Here is a 24,679-nt window from a genome sequence, read left to right on the forward strand (position 1 = left end):
ACCAGTTTATGCCAACCGCCAACTCCTAGTCCCTCTCTCCACATTCACCAGGACACGGCGGCCATTGTGGCATCGAGTGCGCTCCTGCTGTTGGAGCCGGCGGAGGCCAAAACCCAACACTTGGATTGGGATCGGTCTCTATATTTAATTCAGGTTAAATTAAACGAGTTTGGTGATTTCTAGACAGGTGATCTATTTGCCAATTTAATTAGCCATGGGTCTATCAAATACCCGGAATGTCTTTTAAATACCAAACCTTTGCTCACTGCAGTTGTTGTTAATGCAGTGGGCCAAGCTGAACAGCTGGAAAAGAAGCAATTAGTTTGCCAATTAGGCTTGCCACTTGCCTGATTGATGGTTGTTTGCCTGAAATTAGTTCCTCACAACCCTCAATTTACTGCAGCTTTTAGTCCTTGGTTAAGTCACTGTCATGTGCTCTGAATTAATAGTGAACCCCAAGTAATCAATTATTTTGTTGGGTGTCAATCTAGATTTATCTGGATAGATAAAGAAGCCTAGATTTTGAATGTTAGTTTGACTTTTAAAACTGATGCTGTCGTTATGGCTTCAGTGTCTCCCACAACTAAAATATCATCCAAATAAACCATTGTCAAATGGCCTTGGGCTCTTAACAATGCTAAGATTGGTTTTAGCAGTTTAGTAAACAATCTAGGGCTGAGGTTAACCCATAAGGCAATGCTTTGAATTGCCATTATTGATGCATCCAGATAAATTTCAAATATCTACGATCTTACCTTGCACAGCCACAGAGTAATACGCATCTTGGAGATCTATGCTTGCCATATAGCCTTTTGTTGAATTTAACTGCAAAGCATTAGTAAATGTCTCCATTTTGAAATGTTTATACTGTACAAAAGGGTTGAGACTTGTAAGGTCTAAATGATTCTACTGCCACCATCCTTTTTTAGGTATAGAAAAAATACTAGATATGAACTAGTGGTTTTGATAAGTTGTTTTCTCAATTACCCCTTTTTTACTCAATATGTCAAGTTCTACTTGAATAATTCTAATCTCTTCTTTAGAGAACATGTATTCGTCTTGGAATATGTTGAGTAGGGGAATTTTCATTTTTGGTAGAATTCAATTCTAAACCCCATTATACTGCACAGTATATAAGCATCAGATGTTATTTGTTGCCCTTCTTTTAGGAAGAATTGTAATTTCCCCCAATTTGTGAATAGGACACATCTAATATGTTTGTCTCAGAACCAGAACCACCTACCTCAGGATTTGCTGGTGTCACTTTTTGTACCTTGCCCCTTGTGGGAATCTCCACGTCCTAGGGTCGTACGCCAATATCGTGTATGCGGGTACGAGTGACTTGTTCCTTCACCAGTTCCAGCCACCCTTCGGTATGGATATTGCCTTCGTTATGGCAATTGTATATTAGATGGTTTACAGAGCCCTGCAAACTTAGGATGTATGTTCGGTCTTATTGCATTTTTACGAATACAGTTTATTTCAAATTGTGCATTACACATCATTCCCATAACATCCTGATGTGACGTTGTCACATTTCCTTCTTCCAGGTCTCTGGCAATGCCTTGATGCTTGACCACATTAATCTTAGTACCCGCTGTAACCTCATTTCTTGAACGCATACTGCAGTGCCCATAACTCCATACTTCACTGTTGACAGATGGGACTACTAGCAGAGCGCAATTCTGCGGGATTTCATATTTGTTCTCAATCTCATCCATCGTTGGTTCTTCCAAATGATGGGAAAGCAGGTATTTATACTGCTGCTATATCCTCTTTTAGAGGTTGTCCCTTTTTTCTGGGACTAGAGAACTTATGGGCCAGCCCTGGTACATTTCTTTTTTGTGTGGGCTCTGGTCCTTATATGATTCATTGTCAGAATATTCTGGATATTCCTCCTCATAATGGGTTTCACCTGGTATTTTTCATCAGATATTTCATGCGCTGGCTCTGATAAGCCTACGCTTCTTTGACCCTCTTTGGGGTATCTCAAGCTCTTCATAGAGCTGAATACTGACAGCCCACTTTTAGGTGCTGCTCCATTCTGGTCTCCTGTAGAGACATTTCTGTTGCTAGCTCAGTGTTAGGCCAACATACATATTCATCTCCAACGTTTCCCAGGACCTCTCCTGGGTGTTCCATGCGCTGGCTCTTTAGGCCCGCGTTTTTTATACTCCTTCTGGAGTTTGCTTTACCTATGAGGAATTCCAGTTAATAAATTCTATCTGACATGATTTATAGTACAGACTCCTCCGAGTCTTACAGGCCTATTATTTTCTTTATGGCCTTGCTCCCTGTGGGAGTTTCAACGGGACCTTTTTCTCCCGTGTAAAAATAGTTGTTTCTTTACAATCGACTTTTTAGTCGGGCGCCCGCTTCTCTCAGACATTTTGTCTTATTGAGTGCTTACTGCGGTGCGCTTACCATTATTCCTCCCACCTTTCTCCATACATTAAGACTTGCCTGTGTCTCTGCACGCAGTCTCCACGGAGAAAAGCAGCCTGAAAGTGAAAGTAAAATACTTACGTTCAGGTTTTCATTCACTCACCGCTTGGAGGTTCCACACCTCCTACCGCGGTCGCAGCGCAATGCGTCTGACGAGATGACGCGCGTGCGCCTGGACGGCCTTCTTCACGTAGTCACCCACGTGACTCCGAAGTAAAATGATTATTTCCTGGTGCTTTGCTCAGCACTTGGGATATGTTTCCAAGAATACGAGGTATTTTAGAATCAGTGTTAAAAGGGGTCTTTATGGAGAGCTACACTGTTAATAGTACTCCTGTGCCAAGAATCTGGTTTGCACTGATGTTCTGCACTGGTGTTTCTGCAGCAATGAATCATTCACTGTTCCCAAGCACCAAGCTGGCACCAGTGTAAGTACATTTCAAAAAATCCACCAAGATAGAAACTCATTAAAATACACGTTCAGCTGGACAGTCAGCATTTTGAAATCTTTCCAGATCCTGGTCCAAAGATTGTCAAGAATTTGAGAATGTTTTCCAGAGGTCACAGTACTTGAATGTTATTACACAGTCATGGATCCTGTCTTGTATCTGAGTCCAGATTCTCTTTAGACACTCAACTAAAAATATACAGAGCATCCCCAGTCCAGTGGATAAATAGCAGGCGCTTGTAAACTCAACAATGCTGTCCTCTCTGCCTTTCATTTTGTAGATATTTTTGCCTTTAGTATTTTACAATATATTCAAAGGAGACTAGATTGTAAGATTCATCTCTGGAAATGTTTGCACATTGGCTTTGTTAGCTCAGTGCATTCTCCTCCAGTCATTTTGAGTATAGTGGTTTATGATTCACAACATCAATAAAAATATGTTCACTATTAGTTTATTATTGCCACGTGTACCGAGATATAAAGGAAAATCCTTATTTTGCATGCTATCTAGGCATATCAGACCATACAGGAGTACACCAGGAAGTGCAAAGAGAAAACAAACAGCTACAGAGAAAGTGCAGATAAAACAAAAGTGCAAGGGCCGCAACAAGGTAGTTTGGAAGATTGAGAATCCTAGGCCTATGGGACGTCCGTTCAAGATAGCAGTGGACAGAAGCTATTGTTTAATTTGGTTGTACGTGCTTTCAAGCTTTCGTATTTCTGCCCAATTAAGGAGGGGAAAAGAGAGAATGTGAAAGAGGGAAAGAGAGGTGTGAGTTGTCCTTAATTATATTGGCTGCTTTCAAGAGGCAGCGGGAAGTGTAGATATCGTTGTTGTTGGAGGGGGGTTGTTTGCATGATGTACCAGGCTGCATCCACAACTGTAATTTCCTGCAGTCTTGGGAGGAACTGTTGTCATGTTTATGATAAAAATAACACCAAATATTTGAAATAATTCTAAGGCGGCAACACTTCCTCCTCAATAACCATCAGCACAGGAGCACATCAAGGCTGTGTGCTCAACCCCCTGCATGGCACAGGCACAATAGTTTTTCAGCATTGTAGCATAAAAGTTCCAGAGAAAATGTCCACAATGAGGTAGGCTAGAAAATCAGGACTATACCCCAGCTTATGTAAGGACCATTCAGAACCATTCGATATGGAATGTATCCTGGACAGCCACATGGAAGCTATAGCCACGCAAACACACTAACATATCTACTTCCTGAGAAGACTAAGGAAGTTTGGCATGTCCCAACAACCTTCACCAACTTTGACAGATGTGCCATTGAAAGAATTTTATCAGGATGCATCACACCCTGGATTGGGAACAGCTCCATACAAGACCACAAGAAATTGCAGAGAGTTAAGGATATAGCCAAGACCATCCGCAAACCAACCTCCCTTCCGTTGACACCATCTCCAATTCATGCCACCAGCATAATTAAGAACCAGTCTCATGCCAGTCACTCCCTCTTTCCCCTCTCCCATCAGGCAAGAGGTACAGAAATTTGAAAATCCAAACCTCCATATTCAGGTACTGTTTCTTCCCAGCTGTCCTGACCACCTATCTACCTCATTGGAGACCTTTTGAATTATCTTTAATAAGACTTTATCAAACTTCTTCTTGCATTAAATGTTGTATCCTTTATTATTTATTAGTGCATTGTGGACAGCTTGATGGCAATCATGTATTTTTTCTTCAACTGGATATAGTTTTTTCTTTAACTGGATAGCACACAAACAAAAGCTTTACCACTGTACCTCGGTATACGCTACAATAACAAACTGAACTAAGCCTAAACTCAATATTCATGGGTATACCTCCTATGAACTGAATATTCAAGGGTATACCTCCTATCGAAAAGACAGATAGGTGGGCAGAGGGGGTGGGGTAGCTCTGTTGGTGAGGAATGAAATTCAGTTCCTTGCAAGGGCTGACATTGAAACAGGAGATGTGGAGTCAGTATGGATCAAACTAAGAAATTGTATGGGTAAAAAGACCCTAATGGAACTGATCTACAGGCCCCCAAACAGTAGCCTGGGTATAGGGTGCAAGTTGAATCAAGAGTTAAAATTGGCATGTCGTAAAAGTAATGCTACTGTTGATATGGGAGATTTCAGGTAGACTGGGAAAATCAGGTTGGTACTGGACCCCAAGAAAGGGAGCTTGTGGAGTGCCTCCATGATGGATTCTTCGAGCAGCTTGTATTGGAGCCTACCAAGGAGAAGGCAATTCTGGATTTAGTGTTATGTAACTAACCGGGTAATGAGTCGAGTCGTACACACGTCAAGATACAACACATATTTATTAAAGTCCACTTACAACATTGGTCTGCAGGCCATTACAGTAACTAGCAGCTACTCAGACTCAATTATGTAAGCAAGATCTTGGTAATATAAATCGCATATTAGGCAGAGCAACTACTAACGAGCACTACAATTGGCTAGTAGGAAATAACCATATCCATCATCAGTGCACAAGCTCTGCATATTTATTCAAGACTGCATGACCCCCTTTTCTTTTCTGCCTCATGCTCTCACCTACGTCTCCTTTATGCTATTTCTTAAAAGCTGTTGGGGTTGGAGGGAGGGGATGGGAAAGAGTTGCGTTCCGATAAAATGGATCGTATCATGATTTTTTCGTCAAGAAACGCAAGCTGAAAAATAGTGTATGGACTTAATTACTTTTCTTCAAATATATTCCATGGCAGCTAAGTTTATTTCATATTCTAAGTCTATCTTCATGGTTCATTGAATCAGGAAGACTGAAAGTATTACTATGAATGTCTGCCACTATGGGCCTTTCTTTCTCTTCTATCTTCTGGGAGAAGATACAGAGTTCAAAATGTATTGTTGCATCTATCATTACCATGTATACTGTGCACTTTATGAACTTCAAATGTACAAAGAATTCCATGGTATATATGAAAATAAACGAATCTGATCTGATTATTATATTTGTGTAACGATTTGTTAATTCTATAAGGGTGAATTTCCATAACCCAAATGGCTGTGATGCAGGAGTCAGCTGGATATATTTTTGTGCCTGCCATCGAACAAGGAAAACAAGCTGAAAATCAACCCTGGAAAATATGCCACTATTTCATCTTTTATGATTGACTCCACCATCTTCCCCACCACCGACGTCAGGCTAACTGGTCTATAATTCCCTGTTTTCTCTCTCCCGCCTTTCTTAAAAAATGGGATAATTCAAAGACTTTATTTTTGGGAAGTCTGTGAATATAGAAACAGTCCACCAGCCGCTGGTCGCCATCTTGAATAAACCCATTTACGCTGCTCCGGCTCGCCTGCAACGGATGATGATGCAGCTGTAGAATTTTCATTTTAACATTGTCTATAAAAAGGGCAAGGACATACACATAGCTGACACGCTATCAAGAGCCCCATGCAAAACCAGCGAACAACATCTCTCTGAACAGGACCAGTTCTCAGTAATGAAGGTACCGTATGTTCCTACTGATTGCCTAAGCAGCCTGGCAGAGCACACGGCTGCTGACGAGACTTTACAATTACTGTCCGCAGTCATCCGGCGTGGCTGGCCGGATAAAGAACACAGCACCCCGATTGCGATCCACCCATACTTCCTGGTTCGCGACGAACTGGTATTACAGGGATTATAATCAAGGGCCACAAGGCAATTGTCCCAGCTGTCGTCCAGGACAAGTACTTCGACGTCGTCCACAGGGGCCACCCTGGCGTGGAGGCAACCTTACAACGCACACAGAGCATGTTTTACTGGTCTGGTATGACCAAGTATATACGTGACAAAACTGAAGTCTGCGCCATCTGCAAAAGCCTGACACCACACCAGCAGAAGCAGCCCTTATCAGCCGCACCTGATTCCTCCTCTACTGTGATCCACGGTAGCCACCGACATATTCGAATGGCATGGGAAACACTATCTAGATCTTGTTGATTCTTATTCGGGCTGGTTTGACATTGATCTACTCCAAACCATCACATCTGAAGCAGTTATCCAGAAGTTGCAACGTCATTTCCCGTGCACGGTTCCCCTGCACGCCTTCTATCCGACAATGGCACTCAGTTCACCAGCCAGCTTTTCAAAAACTTTGCACAATGATGGGACTTTCGACATATCACCAGCAACCCTGATTTTCCGCAGTCCAACCGACTCGCCGAACGGGCCGTCCGAAGTGCAAAACAACTAATGGAGCGTTCTTACCTTGCTAAATCTGACGTCTACCTAGACCTGCCCAATTTAAGGAACATTGGCAGGGATCCCATACTGGGTTCCCCAGCCCAACGACTTATGTCTCGTCAAACCCATGCTGCCTTGCCTGTATCCCAGCAGCTTCTGCAGCCACAGGTCCGTTCTCTGCCCGCAGTCCAGAAACAACTACAATTCAAGCGCAATGCACAAGTCCAGTAAAACCACTTAAACCTCTCTCCAGTGGACAGGTTGTTCGCCTCCAGACCAACAAGGGCTATGGCTGTCTGGGTCGCATCCACGGCCCTGACAAAGAACCGCGCTCCTACCTGGTTAGCGGAGACGGGGCCATTTACAGACGCAACTACTAACGGATTAATGGATTAATCTAAATTGTGAACACGTGAAACATTAAAACCGCATTAAAACCGCAGTGTTCGATTGTCACTGCTGCCGTTGACATGTTATTACAGAATTCATTTTAACAGCAAATCAATGCTCTTAATATGGAGTTTCAGTACTGTAGTTATTTAATGAGCAACATTCACAACTATACGTACGCATATATGTTACCATGGTCCAGGATTTATTGACACAGGTTGATCATACGCTGAATAAGCCAACCACATTTTTGTTTGGAAGTGGAAAGAACTAATAGAAATTGCATTAATTGCAATGTGTAAAAATAGTTGAGATACTGTCTTATAATTTTGCTGCATGTCATTGTGGAATAAATCATGTCTTGATTGGTGAATATGTTTAGTTTGTGACTTTATTTGAAGCAGAAATAATATGTGAATGCATCATTGAATATAATCCCGACTGGTAACTGCGCACTTCGTCCGAGCACATTATCGCACGCGTCATGCAAGCCATCTTAAATGACCACCTAAACTGTCATTTGGCAACCTAAAAAGCTGCCAAGGTTGCCCGACTGGCAACAGGGGAAAAAAAGTTAAGCAAGAGCCCTGTAACTCCCTCTGAAATATACTGGCCTCAACTATGTTCTGTGGCAGAGAATTCCACAGATTCACCACTCTCTGTGTGAAAAAAAAAATTCTCATCTCGGTCCTAAAAGACTTCCCCCTTATCCTTAAACTGTGACCCCTTGTTCTGGACTTCCCCAACATTGGGAACAATCTTCTTGCATCTTAACCCCTTAAGAATTTTGTAAGTTTCTATAAGATCCCCCCTCAATCTTCTAAATTCTAGCGAGTACAAGCCGAGTCTAGCCAGTCTTTCTTCATATAAAAGTCCTGCCATCCCAGGAATCAATCTGGTGAACCTTCTCTGTACTCCCTCTATGGCAAGAATGTCTTTCCTCAGATTAGGAGACCAAAACTGTACGCAATAGTCCAGGTGTGATCTCACCAAGGCCCTGTACAACTGCAGTAGAACCTCCCTGCTCCTTTTGTTATGAATGCTAACATACCATTCGCTTTTTTCACTGCCTGCTGCACCTGCATGCCTACTTTCAATGACTGGTGTACCATGACACCCAGGTCTTGTTGCATCTCCCCTTTTCCTAATCGGCCACCATTCAGATAATAGTCTACTTTCCTGTTCTTGCCACCAAAGTGGATAACCTCACATTTATCCACATTATACTGCATCTGCCATGCATTTGCCCACTCACCCAACCTATCCAAGTCACCTTGGAGCCTCCTAGCATCCTCCTCACAGCTAACACTGCCCCCCAGCTTCATGTCATCCACAAACTTGGAGATGTTGCATTCAATTCCCTTGTCCAAATCATTAATATATATTGTAAATAGCTGGGGTCCCAGCACTGAGCCTTGCGGTACCCCACTAGTCACTGCTTGCCATTCTGAAAAGGACACGTTTACTCCTATTCTTTGCTTCCTGTCTGCCAGCCAGTTCTCTATCCACATACTTTACTCTTACATTATAGGATATTTAATATGTTAATAATTACATTATAGGATACTTAATATGTTAATAATTTTGACACTAGATTGCGACTTCTTGGTTCTTGACTTAACGGGATGCACAGATAGCAAATACCGGCTGGTGGCTTCCGTGTGTCGCATGTGTCAAGGTAAGGACAATGAATATATTGACAATTGATACTAGCTGGTGCCCTCTGAACTTTGCCCGCAGTGGCGTACAAAGGTAGTGACAACAAATGTGTTAATGGCAAGTCTGTGTGTATTAGAGGTATAATGGAAATAACACAGTATGTTAAATGGCCGATACTAGCATGGAGCGGAGTTCAAAGGTAGGGAAAATGATTATGTTAAACAACAGATACTAACCGGCAGTTTGTTTTAATGTATTGATGAATTGTACACCTCCAACGGCTTTTGGGACTTGCAGAATGTGTCAGGTCTTGCACATAATTATAGCATTACTGAGCCATAATTTTACAATTGCATCCCAAGCGATCGCATGCAATTTCAGAAATTCCATTTTGGGTGAAGAAGCAAATGCTTTTTAACTTCCCAGAACCAGCTATCTGCTGCTGAACCAAGTTAAACCCTTGCCACGTGTACATAAGCAATAGCAGTATTTCTAAAAGCTTTCTAAAGGCAAACTTCTGGCACAAAGAGCCTCTATTTTATAATAATGTTGCGCTGGCTACATAATCAGAAACTGCATGAGGTCAGGTCTCCGAGTCTCTCCCTCTCCTTCCGTGTCACACACATGTTCTCACTCACAAATTCTACATTCACAAAGTTGTTTTACAAAGGAAAGGAGATACCTATTGTACAACGGTACAAGTGAGACCACACTTGGAGCATTGCGTGCAGTTCTGGTCATTCAGCTTCAGGAATTATGTAATGAGCTGAAAATGGCACAGACAAGATTCAAAAAGTTGTTACTGAGACTGGAGGGCCTGAGTTATAAGGATAGACGGCATAGGCTGGGGATTTATTTCCCTGCAGCGTGGAAGGTTGAGTTGAGGGATGACTTACTAAAGTTTATACAATCATGAGGGGCATTGATAGGCTGAATGGTCACTGTCTTTTTCCCGGGGTGAGGGAGTCTAAATCCAGAGGGCATGATTTAAGGTGAGAGTTGAAAGATTTAAAAGGGACCCGTGGGTTAACTTTTTCAGGCAGAAGGTGATGGGTATGTGGAACGAGCTGTCAATGGAATCTGTAAGGCGAGTACAATTGCAACGTTTAAATGACATTTAAACAGGTACTAGGTTTACCTAGTCTCAGTCTGAAGAAGGGTCTCTCCTTCTCTCCAGAGATGCTGCCTGTTTGCTGAGATACTTCAGCATTTTGTGTCTATACTAGGTTTACTGATATAGGAGTCAAATGCAGGCAAAGAGACGAGTTGGGCTGAAGGGTCTGTTTCCATCTTATGTCACTATGACTCTATGGCCAATTTCTGCATTGTGCATGCAAACACTGCACAATGAATATACAGCCAGCTGTCCAGCTGATTGACGTCTGTGCAGTCAGCCATTCTTCCCATCGGAGTTGCTGCAGGATTGCACAATTAATTGACTGCTGTCTTCACACCTCAAGGGCTCAAGTAAATGTAACTTATTATATCCCTGTTCTTGTTGAGTATAAATTTTGCGTAGTGACCTGGCCCTTCCTGTTTTTGTTGTTGATTGTCATATGACAATAAAGTCTGTTCCACAGTAGCGCAGCAGTAGAATTGCTGCCTTACAGCGTCAGAGATCTGAATTTTCCCGGTTTCCTCCCACATTGCAAAGACGTGCAAGTTTGTAAGTTAATTGACTTCTGTAAATCGCCCCTTGTGTGTAGGATGCAAAACTGGGATGACATAGAACTAGAGTACAGGTAATCATTGGTTGGTGCGGATCTCTAAACTAAAACTAAACTAAACTAAATCTCTGTTTCCAACATAGGCCTCAGCATGATGAGGAGTTGTGAATCAGAACAAATGACAAGATTCCAATTCTCAAATGAATTTCATTTTTCATGCCAAGGCCTCTCGGCTCTTTGAAATTTCTGCTCCTTAATTCACCTTCAATACCTAATATTAATGATGCTCTTGTTACACATTTCATCAGTTTCCCCTATGTTCTGGGAAGGTGAGAATCACACATCTTTAACTGTTCTTTTTATCCCTCTATTGGCTCCACATTTACCAGCTCCTGCAAATATTTGATCAATAAAAACCATGCCCTGATCCTTGCAGCTCCAGTTGTGGATGAAACAGGAAAAACAAGAGCCCCATTTAGTACGACAGATCATCTGTACTAATATCTCTGGTGTATTTCCTGACCAGAATCTAAGGAAACCACAAAACGACAATGACTGTACCCGGCTCTATGTACGATCCAGGAGTGGGTTGTAACACACAGCTAGTCCGATGGTGGATACAGTCTAATTACTGAAGCAAGTTAAATGGTTTTATATCAATCAGAAATTGGCTAACTGAAAGAAAGTCAAATTCAGCAGGAACCAGTCATGGTTTCACTGATCATACAATAGACAATAGGTGCAGGAGTAGGCCATTCACCCCCTTCGAGCCAGCACCGCCATTCACTGAGATCATGGCTGATCATCCACAATCAGTACCCCGTTCCTGCCTTGTCTCCATATCCCTTGACTTTGCTATCTTTAAGAGCTCTATCTAACTCTTATAAGCATCCAGAGAATGGGCCTCCACTGCCTTCTGAGGCAGAGAATTCCACAGATTCACAACTCTCTGGGTGAAAATGTTTTTCTTCATCTCCGTTCTAAATGGTGTACCCCTTATTCTTAAACTATGGCCCCTGGTTCTGGACTCCCCCAACATCGGGAACATGTTGCCTGCCTCTAGCGGTCCAATCCCTTAATAATCTTATATGTTACAATACGTTCGCCTCTCATCCTTCTAAATTCCAGTGTATACAAGCACAGTCGCTCCATTCTTTCAACATATGACAGTCCCGCAATCCTGGGAATTAATCTCGTGAACCTGCACTGCACTCCCTCAATAGCAAGAATGCCCTTCCTCAAATTTGGAGACCAAAACTGCACACAATACTCCATGTGTGATCTCACAAGGGCCCTATACAACTGTAGAAGGACCTCTTTGCTCCTATACTCATCTTCTCTTGTTATGAAGGCCAACATGCCATTAGCTTTCTTCACTGCCTACTGCAACTGCATGCTTACTTTCAGTGACTGATGAACAAGGACACCCAGATCTCGTTGTACTTGCCCTTTTCCTAACTTGACACCATTCAGATAAAAATCTGCCTTCCTGTTCTTGCCACCAAAGTGAATAACCTCACATTTATCCACATTAAACTGCATCTGCCATGCATCTGCCCATTCACTCAACCTGTCCAAGTTCCCCTGCATCCTCATAGCATCCTCCTCACAGTTCACACTGCCACCCAGCTTTATGTCACCTGCAAATTTACTAATGTTACTCTTAATCCCTTCATCTAAATCATTAATAATTTTTATCAATAGCTGCGGTCCCAGCACCAAGCCTTGCAGGTACCCCACTAGTCTCTGCCTGCCATTCTGAAAGGGACCCGTTAATCCCTACTCTTTGTTTCCTGTTTGCCAATCAATTTTCTATCCATGTTCGTACCCTACCCCCAATACCATGTGCTACCCCCACACAATATGCTTTCTGTACTTTGGGATTAAACCCCTTCTCGGCCACATCACTATTCATCCAGTGCAAGAGTTTTATGTGAAGTTAGAGTCAGAGCTCACTTTGCACTGTAGGGACAGTCAATGGGATGTGTCACCACAGTACACCATGCAGAGAACTCTGCCTGTTGGTAGTTTAATAATCCTTTCTTTTTCTACTACTGTTATAGATTCTGCATCCCATTTCCCTCTACTCCATTCTACATAGCTAAACCCAGCCAGGAACCCACCTCTGCCTTCAAATTGACTTTGAATGCAGATCCATCTCCTATTTCCCACACCACTTGGTGCAAGTGTGTGGTTCCCCAGGATAGTTAAGGTTTGATGCCAACGCCAGTCGAGCCAGCACCTTTACTCATACTTAATATGAAGAAGGATCCTGACACTGAACATCACCTATCCATGTTCACCGGAGATGCTGCCCGACCCGCTGAGTTACTCCAGCATTTTGAATATTCCTATACTTCTAGCCATGGGGCCAATCCTGCTACCTGAGCATTCAATGCAATTCTATCCTTAATCAGCTCCAGATGCATATATAACATATATAGGAAAGAGATGATTTGCACTGTAAAATGTTTACTTTCCCAGGAGTTCGCTAATAAATACACTTTACAAACTGAATACTGCTTATAACTCTGTCAAAACCTGAGAAACAATTACTGTTTGATAATTGGGAAAAAAATCATATTGAAATTTTGGAAGGGAACATTATCCCCCACAACCAAAATGTGGGCAACAGAGATGATGGAGACGTTACATCTGGAAAGAATTAGATTTGTCCTATTGGACAAGTATAATTCTTTTGAACAGATATGGTCTCCATATATACAGTATTTAGAGAAGTAGCTGTTCTTGGCAACACAGCTCGGCGTGCACCCTGCGGGATTTGGTGAGAATAATTCATTTTTATATTGGAATTAACATATATGTCTTTATTGATACTATCACTTGTAGTAGTGTTATTAATAATACATATTGTGGTTACTCAATTTTTTATTTTTTTTTTTCCGTTTCTCTTTTCTTTCTTATATATAATCAAATTATTATTTAATCACTCTCTTAATGATTTATAACTGTTCTATTCTTTCTCTATCATTATTTCTAAAAAAATAGTAGATAAGTATTACTAGTGTTTTACTTAATGCAAATTGAATTAATTTGATATAAAGTTGTTTGAAGCATTGTAATTGATTACCTTTAATAAAAAAATATATTAAAAAAAAAAACCTGAGAAACAAGGCTTGCGGTTTATGTTTTACATCAGTCGTCTGCAGGAATACTGTGCAGAGGCTTAATTTTTGTATGCACACAAACTATTTTACTGCACAATGCCAGCATAGTGGTCCAGACCCAACCCAATGTAAGTATAGTGAGGAGACCGAAGAAGGGTCTCGACCCGAAACGTCACCCATTCCTGCTCTCCACAGATGCTCCCTGTCCCACTGAGTGACTCCAGCATTTTGTATCTGTCTTTGTAAGTATAGTGAGCTTCTCTTCCCACAGATATTGCCGTAAAGGAGGCCTGTAATTTATGGAGATGGGTCTCGGGTCAAAATTAACGTAGGTATTAATGCAGCTTAAAGAAGTAGTTGTCATCAATATATGTTAGGTGTCACCCTGGACCACATTATTACAGGGCTGCCAACATTGAGTGAGAGTTGAGAGGGAGAAATTGCAAGGGAGCGTAGCGACTGAGGGTGGTGGGAGGGGGGTGTCCCCCCCTCTGGTGGTAGGGAGCTTTCACATTTTTCAGCTTGAAATTGTGCAATCTGGTGCATACTGTAGCGAGTTATTTAACTTACACTTGAATGCAACATTTATGCTTTAAATTGGATTAGGTATGAATAAGGTTAGGCTAAATTACATTCCTAATTACATTCCACAATAGAGCCAGGCTCTGATCAACAGGTGCAGTAAATGAATGACTATATTCATGTATGGAAATCAGATTATATTCATGCTGTTATGTATTTATAAAGAGAAAAACACAGATAAACAAAGCAAAAGTCGGACTTCCATCACTGTTCTGCACAACTAAATCAATCAACCTTACCCTTTGAATATAGAAACAAGACAAAAATAATGTCACATATTCAATCATATATGGTTCAATGAAATTAAGATATATATGTGAAAAATATTTATGGAACAGGCCCTTCAGCCCACCAAGTGCACACCGACCAGCAATCTACCATACACCAATTCCATCCATCACGCCAGGGACAATTTACAGAAGCCAATTAACGTACAAACCGGCACTTCTTTCAGATATGGGAGAAACTGGAATATCCTAAGAAAACCCATGTGGTAGTAAGGCAACAACTCTACCGCTGCGCCACCGTGCCACCCCATTAAATTATTTTTTCTGTAATATATTTATTATGGTGTCACGTCAATAAAGATGAACACATGATTCTGATTTCTGCCCTTAGTTGGATAACACACATCTCCAGTCATTGTGTTTTATGGCTGGTTTTTAACCTCTTCAGTCTGATGGTCTCGACCCGAAACATCACCCATTCTTTCTCTCCAGAGATGCAGCCTGTCCTGCTGAGTTTTTCTAATTTTTAGTGTCTATCTTCAGTTTAAACCAGCATCTGCAATTCCTTCTTCCACTATATGTTAAGCAAAACAGGTCAATAGACAATAGACAATAGGTGCAGGAGTAGGCCATTTGGCCCTTCAAGCCAGCACCGCCATTCAACGTGATCATGGCTGATCATCCCCAATCAGTACCCCGTTCCTGCCTTCTCCCCACTTCCTTGACTTCTATTATTAAGAGCCCTATCTAGCTCTCTCTTGAAAGTATCCAGAGAACCCACCTCCACCGCCCTCTGAGGCAGAGAATTCCACAGACTCACCACTCTCTGTGAGAAAAAGTGTTTCCTCGTCTCCGTTCTAAATGGCTTACTCCTTATTCTTAAACTGTGGCCCCTGGTTATGGACTCCCCCAACATCGGGAACATGTTTCCTGCCTCTAGCGTGTCCAAACATTCTTATATGTTTCAATGAGAACCCTCTCATCCTTCTAAACTCCAGAGGGTACAAGCCCAGCTGCTCCATTCTCTCAGCATATGACAGTCCCGCCATCCCGGGAATTAACCTTGTAAACCTACGCTGCACTCCCTCAATAGCAAGAATGTCCTTCCTCAAATTAGGGGACCAAAACTGCACACAATACTCCAGGTGTGGTCTCACTAGGGCTCTGTACAACTGCAGAAGGACCTCTTTGCTCCTATATTCGATTCCTCTTGTTATAAAGGCCAACATGCCATTCGCTTTCTTCACTGCCTGCTGTACCTGCATGCTTACTTTCATAGACTGATGTACAAGGACCCCCCCAGATCCCGTTGTACTTCCCCTTTTCCCAACTTGACGCCATTTAGATAGTAATCTGCCTTCCTGTTTTTGCTACCAAAGTGGATATTCTCACATTTATCCGCATTAAACTTCATCTGCCATGCATCTGCTCACTCCCCCAACCTGTCCAAGTCACCCTGCATTCTCCTAGCACAGTTGACACTGCCACCCAGCTTTGTGTCATCTGCAAATTTGCAGATGTCCTATTCTCAAAATATTATTCACCTCAACTAAGTTTTTCCTTCACCTCCGTTGCTGCAGAGAATATAATCCCAGTTATCAAATCTTTCTTAAAAATGAAAAAAACATTCCTGCCCTGCCAACATCTTCATAAATCGCCCCTGGATCCTCTCCAGAGCAATTGCACCCTTTCTATAATGTGACTTACAGCATGGAAACAGGCCCTTCATCCCAACTTGTTCATGCAGATCAAGATGCCCCATCTAAACTAGTCCCATTTATCCGCATATGGCCTATATCCCTTTAAATCTTGTGTGTGCCAGTGTGTGTGTGAGAGTGTGTGTCAGTGAAGCGGCGACAACATCCGGAGTGAGCGGAGACTTGGCATTGCCCGGGGAGCGTTTCCCTCTCCCCCCCTCCCGGGAATGCGGGCCGGCCCAGGTGCTCCTTGTCCAGCTGGGGTCTGGGGGAGGTGAGGGTTACCTCCCCCGGACTTATTACTGCTTTATAACAGTTAAGTTACTTTAAGACCATTTCAGAAATTATGGCAGTCAACTAACAAATTAAAGCAAACTAAAAAAAGATAACACGTTCCCTTTCCTGACTCTACCTCATAAGTTCTTTAACGCTGTTAACAGAGCAAAAGGATATTAATCTCAAGAATCAAAATCGGGAAAGTGGGGGCAATTTTGCTTAAATGGCAATTCTAAGCCCATTCAGACCTGCATAGAGTCAGAGTTATACAACATGTACATTGCTGGCCCAATTTGTCCATAATGATCAAATTGGCATTCTGCGTGCCCCGGGACTGGCTGCAGTTCCCAGATCAGCTCGCATCCCAGGGACTGGCTGCAGTTCTCAGGTCGGCTCGCCTGCCCCGACCCCGCGAAAACTAATTGGGAAAAAAACCCCACGGTTTTTCGGGTTACGGGCCGGATTCAGCCCGTGTGCCATAGGTAGCCGAACCCTGTCCTAGATGTTTGGCCTCATTGTGGTCCTGACCATGATTTACAACTGATTCACCTGGTTAGTTCTATCTCCGGCTGCTTCATGTTGTCGGCGGCTGCACATCCAACCAAGAAAGAAGAGAAGAGAAGAAACGCGACGTCACTCACTGCCATCAACTGACGCGCTTCCCCTGACCGCACAGATCGCTCTGATGTGGCGCAAAGAGACAATCTGTGCAGGTACTGAAGACAGCGTAAGAATTCTGTCATCAGCGTGAAAGCGTGAGAATTGGCTGAAATGCGTGACTCTCATGCTCAAAGCGTGAGAGTTGGCAGCCCTGTCTAAGGCCAGGATGTGACAACGCACACACAGGGAGACACATACACAACGGAAGACACACACACACACACACACAGGGAGACAGACACACACACACACAGGGAGACAGACACACACACACAGGGAGACAGACAGACACACACACAGGGAGACACACACACGCACACACATACAGACACACACACACAGAGCGAGACACACACACACAGGGAGACACACACACACGCAGAGACACGCACACACAAACAGGGAGGCACGCACACACAGGGAGGCACACACACACACACACACACACGCAGGGAGGCACACACACACACACAGGGAGACACACACACAGACACGCACACACACACACACAGGGAGACACAGACACGCGCACATACACACACACACACACACACACACACACACACACACACACATAGGGAGACACACAGAGACATGCACACACACACAAGGAGACACACACAGGGAGACAGACACAGACACACACACACACACACACATTTCCTTCCCCCTCCCTCCCTCTTCTCCCTCACCCCATCTTTCCTCACCCTCCCTCTTTCTCCTTCCCCCCTTCATCCCCTTTCTACCTTCCCTCCCCTGTCTCTCTTTGCCTCCATCCATCCCTTATTTTCTTTCCCTCTCTCTCTCTCTCTCTCTTTCTCCCCTCCCTCTCTCTCCCGACCGCCCAATGGGGAGTCTGGCGGGCACGGTGTAGCGTGGATTGGCGGCGCTGGCGCTGCCGTGTGAGTTGAAGGGCAGGAGGGAGGTAGGGAGGGAGCGAGGCTGCAGCAGCGGCCGGCAGCACAGCGCTCGCAGCAGGCACACAGAGGCGCTGACACCCGCTGCCCGGGACCTACGCGCTTCCCCAGACCATGTAGATTGCTGTCATGTGGCGCAAAGAGACAAATTTGGATCAGCAAAGATCGTATAGCTCTGCTATAGGATCTTTGCTGTGCAAGGACTGAAGACAGCGTGAGAATTCTGTTATCAGCGTGAGGGCGTGAGAATTGGTTGGAATGCGCGATTCTCACGCTCAAAGCGTGAGAGTTGGCAGCCCTGTTATTATGCCGTTGTCACTATACCCAATTACCCAGACATTATCAACACTAGAATTTGTCCTGGAATACGTTGCAGAGTAAATTATTGCTTCCTTTAAAAGTCTCCAAATAATGGCAAAGTCCAGGTTCAGTATGTATGTGTTTACATTTGTTTCATACTTTTGTAGCCAGACCCTTCCACCACTACCTGAAATTAAAATGTGAAATTGATAGTTTCCCAATTTTGCAACATGTGAATGTTGCAGACTGTAATGCCGGTGATGTAAAGTAATTTCAGTTGAGTTTATTTTTATAGCAATTATACACTTTAGAAACAGAGAAACATAGAAAATGGGTGCAGGAGTAGGCCATTCGGCCCTTCGAGACTGCACCGCCATTCAATATGATCATGGCTGATCATCCAACTCAGTATCCTGTACCTGCCTTCTCTCCATACCCCCTGATCCGGAAGTGGCGGCGCTGGTGAACGGCTGCGGCTCGCCTGCAGTCCGTTTGTTTTTACTTTTTTGTGTTGTTTTTTTCGTTTTGTCTAGCTACGTTTTTGTTTTTTTAGGTTGTGTTTATGTGGGGTGGGCGGTTGAAACAGGGCTTGCTGTCTCTCCCTTCGGGGGAATGCGACTTTTTTGTCGTGTCCCCCTTCTCTGCCTCCGTCTGCGCTGAGGCCTAATGGCGGAGCTGGCGACCTCGAGGCTCCGGAAGCAGCCTGTCAGGACTCGCCCTGGGCTCGCTCCCGTGAGGGAGGCCCAGCTCGGGGCTGGAACGGCGCTCCCGTGAGGGGCTGTGACGCTCCCATTGCGGGCGGCCTGGCGAGGGGCTGAGACGCGGGCCAGTGGACGACGTCGTCAACAGCCGTGTCCGCTGGACTGGAGGGCGGCAGCTTCGACCACCCCGGGCCGCGGTGTTTGAACCGGCCCGTTCGCGGAGCTCAGTGAGCCGCGGGACTGATTTACCATCGCCCGGTGGGGTATCGCCTCAGCGCAGAGGGAGAAGAGGAGGGAAGAGACTGCAGCCCTAAGATTTTTGCCTCCATCACAGTGAGGAGGTGCTTGGTGGACTCACTGTGGTGGATGTTAATTTGTGTTTACTGTCTGTTCTGTTGTCTATTATTGTATTATTGTATGTATGACTGCAGGCACGAAATTTCGTTCAGACTGAAAGGTCTGAATGACAATAAAGGAAATTCAATTCAATTCAATTCAATCCCTTTAGGTACAAGGGCCACATCTAACTCCCTCTTAAATATAGCCAATGAACTGGCCTCAACTACTTTCTGTGACAGAGAATTCCACAGATTCACCACTCTGTGTGAAAAAAAAAATTCTTATCTCGGTCCTAAAAGACTTCTCCCTTATCCTTAAACTCTGACCCCTTGTTCTGGACTTCCCCAACATCGGGAACAATCTTCTTGCATCTAGCCTGTCTAACCCCTTAAGAATTTTGTAAGTTTCTATAAGATCCCGCCTCAATCTTCTAAATTCCAGCGAGTACAAGCCGAATCTATCCAGTCTTTCTTCATATGAAAGTCTTGCCATCCCAGGAATCAGTCTGGTGAACCTTCTCTGTACTCCCTCTATGGCAAGAATGCCTTTCCTCAGATTAGGAGACCAAAACTGTACGCAATAGACCTCCCTGCTCCTATACTCAAATCCTTTTGCTATGAATGCTAACATACCATTCGCTTTCTTCACTGCCTGCTGCACCTGCATGCCTACTTTCAATGACTGGTGTACCATGACACTCAGGTCTCGTTGCATCTCCCCTTTTCCTAATCGACCGGCCATTCAGATAATAGTCTACTTTCCTGTTCTTGCCACCAAAGTGGATAACCTCACATTTATCCACATTATACTGCATCTGCCATGCATTTGCCCACTCACCCAACCTATCCAAGTCAGCTTGCAGCCTCCTAGCATCCTCCTCACAGCTATCACTGCCCCCCAGCTTCGTGTCATCCGCAAACTTGGAGATGTTGCATTCAATTCCCTCGTCCAAATCATTAATATATATTGTAAATAGCTGGGGTCCCAGCACTGAGCCTTGCGGTACCCCACTAGTCACTGCCTGCCATTCTGAAAAGGACCCGTTTACTCCTACTCTTTGCTTCCTGTCTGCCAGCCAGTTCTCTATCCACATCAATACTGAACCCCTAATACTGTGTGCTTTAAGTTTGCATACTAATCTCTTATGTGGGACCTTGTCGAAAGACTTCTGAAAGTCCAGATATAACACATCCACTGGTTCTCCCTTATCCACTCTACTAGTTACATCCTCGAAAAATTCTATAAGATTCGTCAGACATGATTTACCTTTCATAAATCCATGCTGACTTTGTCCAATGAATTCACCACTTTCCAAATGTGCTGCTATCCCATCTTTAATAACTGACTTTAGCATTTTCGCCACTACCGATGTTAGACTAACTGGTCTTTTAATACTATCCCTGATTTCCCTTGTTATTCACGGATGAACTACCTTCCCTGATTTATTCTTTTGTAAAACTGGGATGAACAATTGTTGTAGTTCATCCATGCGGTCTTTAAATGCCTTCCATTGCATATCCACCGTCAACCCTTTAAGAATCAATTGCCAGTCTATTTGACTCTATCCTAATGGAGAACTCAACCATATTATGGTCACTCTTGCCCAGGGTACCACGCACAACAAGACTGCTAGCTAACCCTTCCTCATTACTCAATACCCAGTCTAGAATAGCCTGCTCTCTCGTTGGTTCCTCTACATGTTGGTTTAGAAAACTATCCCGCATACATTCCAAGAAATCCTCTTCCTCAGCACCCCTGCCAATTTGATTCACCCAATCTATATGTAGATTGAAGTCGCACATTAAAACTGTTTTACCTTTGTTGCACGCATTTCTAATTTCCTGTTTGATGCCATCCCCAACTCCACTACTACTGTTAGGTGGCCTGTACACAACTCCCACTAGCGTTTTCTGCCCTTAGTGTTTCGCAGCTCTACCCATATCGATTCCACATCCTCCAAGCTAATGTCCTTCCTTTCTATTGCGTTAATCTCCTCTCTGACCAGCAATGCTACCCCACCTCCTTTTCCTTTCTGTCTATCCCTCCTGAATATTGAATATCCCTGGATGTTCAGCTCCCAGCCTTGGTCAACCTGAAGCCATGTCTCCGTGATCCCAACTATATCATATTCATTAATAACTATCTGCACATTCAACTCATCCACCTTATTACGAATGCTCCTTGCATTGAGACACAAAGCATTCTGGCTTTTTTTACAACACTCTTACCCTTCATACAATTATGTTGAAAAGTGGCCCTTTTTAATTTTTGCCCTGGATTTGTCTGCCTGCCACTTTTACTTTTCACCTTGCTACCTATTGCTTCTACCCTCATTGTACACCCCACTATATCTCTGCTCATACTCCCATCCCCCTTCCACTTTTGTTTTTATATAGCTTCAACTGTTGACTGGATAGCATGCAACAAAAGCTTTTCACTGTACATGTGACACTAAATTAAATTAAACTGAACTGAAAACTGAACACTTGGTAAGAAAACAAAGAAATACCGTTTAACTAATCTTTTCAGGTGCCGCATTACCCCATGATCACGTGGCCTGTGGTTTCCTGCTGCCTCGCATTTGTCCATGCTTGTTAAGCAATTATGCAAATGGTTGTCCTGGGCTGGAAGCAAAAAAATTATTCTGGCAAACTCTGAACTTCCAGACATGTAGCAATGAAGATATTCTTGTGGTCACTCTTATTTGGCACACATTGCTGGAATTGTTCAAATGGCATGTCTCTAGGATGTGAGGTACAAACACGTATCATTTCCTGTTTGGACTAGGACCAGAATGCATCCAAATTTATTAATCAATCAATCAACCTTTATTGTCATCTTGCAAGCAACAGTTGTACAGTGCAAAATGAAAAGACGTTTCCCAGGGAATAGCAGAGCATCGCACATGAAATTTAAAACATTTCACACATAATAACACTAAAAACAATCCAGTCCCTGATGGAACAGTATAAATAGTTAAAAGCAGGTAAAACACAACGTTAAAATACGATAAACCAATCATAAAAATGTCTGGGGCAGCTGATTTGAGTGGCCAGTGCCATTTATTAAAGTGTCCGTGCCAGCCGCAGAATCAAGTGACTGTGAGTACAGAGTGACAGTTTAGCAGCCTCACAGCCTGTGGTAGGAAGCTGTTTAGCAGTCTTGTAGTCCGGGCTTTGATGCTTCGATATCTCTTGCCTGATGGCAGGAGAGAGGGGGGGGATGAGAGAGGGGGAGGGGGGAGAGAGGGGGAGGGGGAGAGAGAGGGGGAGAGAGAGGGTGTGCTGAGGGAGGTGAAGGGAGGGGGAAAGTTGGGGAGCAGGGAGGGAGGGTGGAGGGAAGGGGGTAGGGGTGTGTGGAGGGGAGGGGGGTTTAGGGGAGGGACGTTGGGGGAGGGGATGGAGGGGGAGAAAAAGAGGGGAGAGAGAGAGAGAGAGGGGGGAGGGGGGGAGAGGAGAGGGAGGGGAGAGGAGAGGGGGGAGAGGAGAGGGGGGGAGAGGAGAGGGGGGAGGGGAGAGAGAGAGGGGGGGAGAGAGTGCGGAGGGGAGGAGAGAGGGGGGAGGGGGGGAGAGGAGAGGCTGTGGGGGAGAGGAGAGGGGGGAGGGGAGAGGGAGAGGGGAGGAGGGGAAGAGGAGAGGAGGGGGGAGAGGAGAGGAGGGGGGAGAGGAGAGGGGGGGAGAGGGGGGGGAGAGGAGAGGGGGAGAGGAGAGGGGGGGATGGGGAGAGATGTGGGGAGAGAGAGGAGGGGAGAGAGAGAGAAAGAGAGAGGGATAGGGAGAGAGAGAGATGTGGGGAGAGAGAGGAGGGGAGAGAGAAAGAGAGTGCCTTTTTACTTCAACCCAAACCCCCCAAACAACCATTTGCATGCAGTGCTTTTTTATTTCAAACTAACCATATTTTCATTTTCAAACCACATTAAGGGTACTTACTCACAGGTGTGAAGAAATTTGTTCAGTGTCATTCAGAGCTCAGAGTGACAGAGACTAATTGACAGAGCTCCATCTTGATGAGAGACTGATTGAGGCACGCCACTTCCTGGTTTTATAGACCCTCCCCCTCCCTCCAGAGAGAATGGGGAATTTTGTAAAAACATTAATATCTCCGTCATTTTTCATCGACGGGAAAAATCCTCATCACACATGCGGCGGAGGGGGGCTCTGAGCAAGGTGGCCAAAAATGACAGCCGTAGGTGGCGGCGTTCTCTCGGAAATCGCAGCACAGAAGGCCAAAGGCTCTCCATTGAGAGCATCCTAACATACTGTGTATGCGTATGGTACACCAGCTGCACAGCGGCTCAGAGGAAAGCGCTCCAGAGGGCCATTGACAATGCCCAGAGGATTGTCGGCTGCCCTCTCCTTACCTTGGAGGACTTACACAGTTCCCGCTGCATCAAAAAATCCCAGAGTATTATAAAGGACATTTCCCACCCCGGACACTCCCTGTTTGAACTGTTGCCGTCAGGCAAACGGTACAGATCTACAAGGACAAGGACAAACAGACTTAAAAACAGTTTTTACCCCACTGCTATAAAGGCACTAAATGTAGCCGCCAAGGAACGCAGGGGCGATACATACTAAGGGACTGTGGTACACTGTGAAATCGACAGAAGGATGTAGGGTTGGGTGTTTATGCGTGCTATTTTCATGATATTTATTTTATCTTTTTTAATATTTTACCTTGTATGTATCGTTAGCTTTTAGAAATGGTGCACTGACTGGCTGACATTTTTAAATTTTGTTGTACATGGTTCATGTTACAATGACAATAAAGAAACTATTCTATTCTATTCTATTCTAAAGCGGTCAAGAACAGAGATTTAGTAATATAGATAAGGTATTGCAAAGAAATGAAAACAAAACATTAACTGGTTGCTGGCAGCAGCTGACTTTGCATGTCTATCCTGTGGGCGTGACAGAACTAGTTAGTGCACATGAAGATGCGGTGTCAAACTGAACATTAAAGTTTGTCTCTGCACCATTGTTTTTCAATCGGCTTCTATCTCATCTGGAGTCGAACTCCCATTGAGTGTTAACCATGTTCTGTCAAGTAGCACGTTGAAT

The 24,679-nt window shown here is 44.1% G+C and overlaps 1 protein-coding gene across 2 annotated transcripts in view; it reads left to right on the forward strand.

Annotated features, from left to right (window-relative positions):
- The window catches only part of jak2 (Janus kinase 2), a 246,701-nt gene that overhangs the window by 46,125 nt on the left and 175,897 nt on the right, over positions 1–24,679 (forward strand). The window contains exon 2 of one of the 2 annotated variants that reach the window (XM_033018234.1): positions 9,061–9,144. The exons of the other annotated variant lie outside the window; for it this stretch is intronic. The gene's annotated coding sequence lies outside the window, so the exon portion shown is untranslated. The remainder of the gene's footprint in view (positions 1–9,060; positions 9,145–24,679) is intronic. 2 annotated transcript variants of the gene reach the window in all.

The sequence above is a fragment of the Amblyraja radiata genome, chromosome 3, assembly GCF_010909765.2.
Source record: "Amblyraja radiata isolate CabotCenter1 chromosome 3, sAmbRad1.1.pri, whole genome shotgun sequence".
NCBI classification, from domain to species: Eukaryota; Metazoa; Chordata; class Chondrichthyes; order Rajiformes; family Rajidae; genus Amblyraja; species Amblyraja radiata.